General features: G+C 33.4%; 1 pseudogene; it reads left to right on the plus strand.

Moving 5' to 3' along the window:
* Positions 1-5440: 5440 nt before the first annotated feature.
* LOC124972308 (nucleolysin TIAR-like) lies at positions 5441-7060 on the plus strand (annotated as a pseudogene).
* The last annotated feature ends 297 nt before the right edge of the window (positions 7061-7357 follow it).

Consider the following 7357-nt stretch of genomic DNA (forward strand, 5'->3'; position numbering starts at 1 on the left):
GTACAACCAGAAGAATGAAAAGTTATACTCCATTTGTTTGATGTATCAAAATGCATTGTACTGTCATGTATAACTAAATAGAACAAAATTTTTAAGTCACTGATTTTACTGTGCATTTGTATAATATTATTTTTTTCTTCTTTTGCATATTTAATTTTGTGCATTTTGCTTCTCTCTTTTCCCCTAGTTAGTATAGCTAAATATTTGCCAATGTTTTTGTTTGTTTGTTGTTTTAGCTTTTAAAAAGCCAACTCTTTATTTCTTTTATTTTTTGTGGGGTTTTGTTTTTGTTATTTCATTTATTTTGGATGTCATGTTATTTTTCTTTCTACTAATCTAACATTTTATTTCTTCTTACTTTTCTATTTCCTTCATTTGTATTACTAAGTTATTTGAAATCTTTATTTTATTAATGTAGGTGTTCTTTGCTATAAATATTTCTTTTATGATTGTTTTTTATATAATTCACAGGTTTCTTTCTTCTTTTTAGTACTGGAGATTGAACCCAGGGAATCTATACCACTAAGCTACATCACCCACCCCTTTTTATTTTTTATTTTGAGACATAGACTTGATGAGCTGCCCAGAATGGCCTCAAACTTGCAATCCTCCTGCCTTAATCTCCTCAGTCATTGAGATTACAAGTCTGTTTAATACATAGGTTTTGGTTTGGAGTATTTTTGTTGCCATTTGATGTGAGAAATTCTTTAAAATACCTTCTTTGATTTCATTAATGACCAATTGTTCGTTCAAAAACGTGTTTAGTTTACAAGTATTTTTATAATTTCTGCATTGATTTTGTTGTTGATTTCTTATGTTAATATGTTGAGATCAGAAAAGACACATGGAGTTTCATTAAGCTTTCTTCTGAATTTCTTGAGACTTTTTTTGTGGCCTAAAAAATGATCTTTCCTATAGAACTTTCCATGTGCTGATGAGAAGAATGTATATTCTGCAGCTGTCAGATGATATATGTAAACATCTCTACAACCATAAATTTCAATTCCAATGTTTCTTTGTTAATATCTGTCCACATGATCTGCCCTTTGATGAAAATATGCTGTTTAATTCCACAACTATTATTTTATCAGAATCTATTGACTTCATATAATTGTGTGCTCTGTCATTAGGTGAATATGCACTTAAAACTATACCCTCTTGTTAAATTAACTCCTCAATCATTTTACAGAAATCAACTTTATCTTTTTTCCAGGGATAACATATTTATTCAAGTGTAGATCAGAACTGCAGATGGAACACACTTTATCTTTTAGAGTCTTCAGTGAAAGTCTATTTTATCTGATATAGGTATGGCTATTTATGATTGCTTTTGGTGTCTGTTTACAGGTAATATGACCTTGTTTCAGTCTATATGTCTTTACCAGTGACTTGAATTGTATTTTAGGCAATAAAGTTCTTATGGTTGAAGTGAGTTTCTTATAGGAATTGTATAGTTAATCTTTGTTTTGCTTTTCAACAATTTAGGGTTTCTGTCTTTTAATTGGAGAATTAAATCCATTTACACTCAGGGAATTAATAAGTAAGACTTACTATTGTCATTTTATTACTTGTTTTCTAGCAGTTTTGTACATCTTTCTTCCTCTTTTCTTTATGGTTAAGTGGTTTCTTTCTGGTAGTACATTTTGATTACTTCCTTTTTACTTTTAGTGTATATTATACACTTTTATTTCGTGGTTACCATGAGGCATTCAGAAAACATATTTAAACATTGTGTGTAAAAAATTTATTTTATGTTTATCAATTATAAAGAATGTCTTAATGACATTCACTGGTAAATGGATGGATTTGGAGATTATCATGATAAGTGAAATAAGCCTATCTCCAAAAGTCAAAGACTCAATGCTTTCTCTTTCATACAGAAGCTAATCCAAAATAAGGGGGGATTAAAAAATAGAAAAAAATCAGTGGAGTAGACAAAGAGGAATGAAGGGAAGGGAGGAGGAGAAGGATAGGAAAGACAGTGGAATGAATCTGACCTAAATTTCCTATGTACATGTGTGAATATACTACAGTGAAACTCATCATCATGTACACCCCCAAGACAGTAATTAAAAAAAAAACATGTAATAGCAGAAAGATCAGTAGAGTCGAGGGAAGAGAACAGGGTGAGGGAAGAGTAGCAGGAAGGTGGAAGTGCTAGGGACTGAATTAGTGCAATTTTTATTCCATGCTTTTATTATTATGTCAAAATGAACTCTATACTTATGTTAAATAAAATGAATAAATAAACAATAATCAAGAAATTTTTTTTATTCTAAGCAGATAGAAACTTATCTCTGCTCAAAGAAAATAAGCAGCATGAGACATCACCTTAGCTCTGTTTTCTCACTCACATTTTGAACTTTCAATTTTGAATTTTTACATACTGGCTATCCTTTCTCAAATTTCCCAAATTGTTATAGGTACAATTTTTTGTTATTTTTTGTGTCAGAAAATGTATTAAAGAAATAATTGGATTATACATCATGGTTATAATATTGGAGTATTCTGAACTTGTTTTTATTTATCGCTTTTAACAGTGATTTTTATACCTTCACTTTGCTTCTTTTTACAGGTTAAAGACTTTTTTATTTTTAATAACTCTCTTTTTCACTTCTTGCAGTTCAGGTCTTTTGGTGATAAATTCCATCACTCTTTTTTCCTTTTTCAAAAACTCTTTTTATTTCTCTTTCACTTCTGGATAGTTTTACCAAGTACATAGTTGAAATTTTTTTTCTTAGCACTGTTAGTATATTATTCCACTCCTTCCTGGTCTGCAAAACTTCACTGAAAAGTCTAGTCGTCTACTCAGAGGCATATTGGGTGATTTTTATATATTATTTGCTTCTTTTGTTTTGCTGCTTTCAGAAACCTCTCCTGAGGGTCTGACTATACTATGGCCTGGGGTGGTCATGTTTGCATTTAAAAGGAAAATTGAACCTTTTGTCTTCATTCCATGAAAGTAGGTAACACTCACCTTCTTTGCTCCATTTCTGAAGTTTATTTGGTAAACTTTGACATTTCTATACCTGAATGTGTGTGTATATATATATATATATATATATATATATATATATATCCTTCTCCAAGTTTGAAGTTTTGGTACTATAATTTCCTAAAATATAGTTTCTTCTCCATTTTCAAGTCCCTCATAAACTGCATCAACCCTTATATTTATTCTTTCAGTGTCCATATATTCCATATCTTATCTTCATTTCTACTTACTTTTTCTTTTCTCCCCTCTATTTTCATCAAGCTTGTCTTTGAATTTCCTGAGTTTATTTCTTCAGCTTAAAATATTCTGCTATTAATACTTGCCACAGAATTCTTCATATCATTCACTGTTGTTTTCAGTCCATTGTTTCTGTTTGATCATTTTAATTATTTCAATCTCTGTTAAATTTATCTAATAAGATTATGAATTGCTGTTCTATGTTCTCTTGGAATCCACTGAGTTTCCTTAAAACACACATTTTGAATTCATGATCTGATTTGATCTGAGGTAACTCTCATCTTATTTGCTCTATTTCTAAAGGTCATTATTCCATGATTGCTCTTGTATCTCTGTCTTCACATTGAATAATTAGGTATTTATTCCAGTCTTCCCCATCTAACTTGGTTTGTTGTTGGCTTTGAAGCTTATATCTGTGTAGACATCCTGTGAATGTGACTGATTTCCCTTAAACTGAGGTCAATATCTCCTTTTAGGCACAAGATGGCAAACTAAGCCCAGGTTTTCATAGTGCCTTACAAAAATTCCAAGTTGAGCTAGATGCCTAGTCAAGATGGTCCTGGGGATTATTTCCCAGGATGTGCAAAAATTTATGGGACAAGTGGTAAAATCCTTATGCCTATAGAACCAATGAATATAGTGCTTAAAGCATGTCTTGCAACCTCTCTGATTTGGCATTTCCTTTGATCAAAATGGAAAGCTGCCAGAGTTCAGTGTGCTGACCATTGAGGCTTCTATAAGGCTTTTTTTTAACCTCTATTAAGGTATTTTAGTCCAAAGGCACTGGTGATTCTTCTCTGGACTGAGGCAGTAATATTATTCCTGAAAAAAATCCAAAATGGTGGGGAGACTTCCTGCTCAATCCTATCTCAGTTTTTCCAGTTTAGAAACTGTCAGGATGGAGTTTGTGGTACAGTATCTGTGATATTGGGGAAAATGAATTTACAGTGAGAGATCCTGTCTTCTTGTCATCTGCTCAGTTTTTCAGTGTTCCATGACCCAATGAATTATGGCATTCCCAATTTTGAGTTCTGAAGTAATCTGTGATTTGAATTCTGGCACTTGAAAAAATAACCAACTTTCCCAGTCTTTGGTGACTGTCTCTGTAAATAGGAAAAACTTTTCTTTTCAGATTGTCATAGGTACTTTGTGTTTTCTCTGTTCCTGGGAATGCATTATCCCATGAACTATGTTTGTATTTTCCTCCCAATTTCCCAGCTGCTTTTAAATGCCTTGTTTTCTTGATGAGTCTCTCTTCTACTACTTTTCAGGGACTGTGATGTTCTACACTAGTTCTCTTTCAATAATCTCTTGCACCGGGCACACACTTTCCCTGTAGCTCTCCTTTGCAACGTTCCTTCCACTTCTTTCAGAGATTTCTAACCATGATCAAAACTATACCACTGTTCCCATCTGTGTTCTGACTAAGGAAATCCATTAAGCACCCCCTCAGAATACTTGAAGGAAAGTGATGTCAGCAAAAATCTCCATTCTTTTTCTTTTGCCTCAGTGGAAGAATCAGGAATTGACGCCTTCTTCCTATGTCAGGGAGGCAGTGGGGCAAGGATGATCAAAAATGTCACAATATTTCCTATCATTTCATGTATGGCTTTTCTTGACTGGGTGTTCACTTTGCTACTAAAAATACTTAACTAATTTCTAGAGTTTACATAAAGCTACATTGTTTGGTGTGTTGTTTCTATTGGGTGATAAAGTTCTGCAGCATCTTAATCTACCATCTTGCTGGCATTGTTCTGGTCATTATACTTTAAAAAAACTATTTCCACAAATAGTTAGGATATAGGCAATTATCTTCTAGTATACAGATATCCATAAATTATTACTGCATTCAGTACATGCTGAACATAAAAGAATGTTTGTGGTCTTACTGCTTAGTTAGATACATATTTTCTAATATAAACAACCACATATTTAGGAAGAAAAGTCTGCTTTAACTACTCCATGTTTTATGGCATAAAAAAAAAGAATAACAATTTCTATAAAAACTAAGTCATCATTTTGTTCATCCTCCTCCTCCTCATCCTGTCTGGTGCAAGCTGGGGAAAGAAAGCCCAAGAGCAGGTTCTGTGCCTTTTCCTCTGTTCCCAGCCAGTGCCTGGAGCCCACCTCTTCTTCCTCCCCACCCCTTTCCCTCTCCAGCCCAGTTGCCCCCTCTTGTCCCAGTCTTGCTCCTTTGCACCCATCGTGATGGAAGATGAAGGACAACCACAGATTCTAGACATAGGTAACCTCTTGAGAGATGTGAGAGAAGTCCTTATACTTCAGTTATTCAGTAACATCATACCATGTCTGTAAAAGCTGTAAAATGATAACAGAACATACAAACAATGCCACACATTGCTTTGTGTAATTATTTTTATTTATTATTATTTTTTATTTGTTCTAATTAGTTATACATGACAGTATTATGCATTTTGACACATCATACATAAATGGAGTACATCTTCTTATTGTTCTTATTGTACATGATGTAGAATTAGAGTGGTCATGCAATCATATATGCACACAGGTCAAAAATGTCCAATTCATTCTACTATCTTTCCTTCACTCCCCTCTGTCTAATTTATAGTACCTCTATTATTCCCTAGCCCCTCCCCCTTGTTGTGAATTACCATCTTCATATCAGATTAAATAATCAGCCTTTTGTTCTTTGGGTTTGCTTTTTTCACTTAGCATAATATTCTCCAGCTCCATCCATTTACCAGCAAATGTCAAAATTCCTTTCTTCTTTAAGGTTGAGTAATATTTTGTATATATACCACATTTTCTTTATTCATTCATCATTTGAAGAGCACCTAGTTTGGTTCCATAGTTTAAGTATTGTGAATTGAGCTGCTATGAAAATTGATTTGGCTGCATCACTATAGTATGGAAGTGCAATTGCTGCATTAGCTGCTACGAATGGGAGAAAAATTCTGGGAAAGGATGTCAAAGTATACTGAGCAGTAGTACCAAGCAGCCAGAGAAAAGATACTTCCAATCACATACATGTGATTGTGGATTTGTGTCCAGAAATTACAACAGAATATACCAAATCGGTGTTTGCTTCCTTTAGTAAAATATCACATACCTGGTTAAAGACATGGCAACTGGAAAATCCAAAGACTATGGTTCTGTATCATTCTATAACAAACCGGATACAGAAAATGCAATTGTGCATATGGAAGGTCAGTGGATCAGTGGTCAGCAAATCTGAACCAATTGGGTCACATGTAAACCACCCACACCCAATAAAACTACACAAGTAAACCAAACTAAGCAATTGAGATTTGAAGACGTAGTAAATCAGTCAAATCCAAAATATTGTAAATGTACTGTGTACTATGGAAGAATTCTGGACTAACAGATCAGTTTATCAGACAGACATTCTCACCTTTTGGACACATTATGGAAATAAGTGTTTTTCCAGAAAATGACTATTCATTTGTCATATTTTCATCCCATGAAAGCACAGCCCATGCCATTTTTTTCAGTGAATGGTACTATGATTGAAGGACATGTGGTTAAAAGCTATTAGGGTAAAGAATATTCTGATCTGACTAAAAGTTTCCAACAGATCAATTATAGTCAGTGGAGCCAATGGAGCCAAGCATATGGAAACTCACAACAGTATAGACAGTACATGGCAAATGGGTGGCAAATATCACTTTATGGAGTGTACAGACAACCATGGAATCAACAAGGATTTAGACTGCTGCTTGGATGGGTAGATTTGGTGCTCAGACTCCTCAAGGACAAGTTCTTTCTTCTGTAATACCTCTTCCTATTCAAACAGAATGTGGTATGGCAAGTTACCAAACACAGTGAGCTGGGACTCTAAACAAAATTGTTATTCATGATGTGACACTATGACGACATGAAAATAGACATTGGAAAATGAAAATATTTACTTTAAAAATTTATATATTTGGAATCTTTAGCATAGCTTTGCTTTGGTGTTCTTTGGTGAAGAACATATTTCTTCTAGTTTTGCATTTTAAAGATTTTTTTCATGATGGATACGAACATGATTTTTCTTTGTGTATAAAAAATATAAAAAGTCAATAAAGGCAAAAAAACTAAACCATATAAAATAATGTTACCAATTCTTCTAAATATTCTATT

Source organism: Sciurus carolinensis, chromosome X, assembly GCF_902686445.1.
Source record: "Sciurus carolinensis chromosome X, mSciCar1.2, whole genome shotgun sequence".
Lineage (NCBI taxonomy): Eukaryota > Metazoa > Chordata > Mammalia > Rodentia > Sciuridae > Sciurus > Sciurus carolinensis.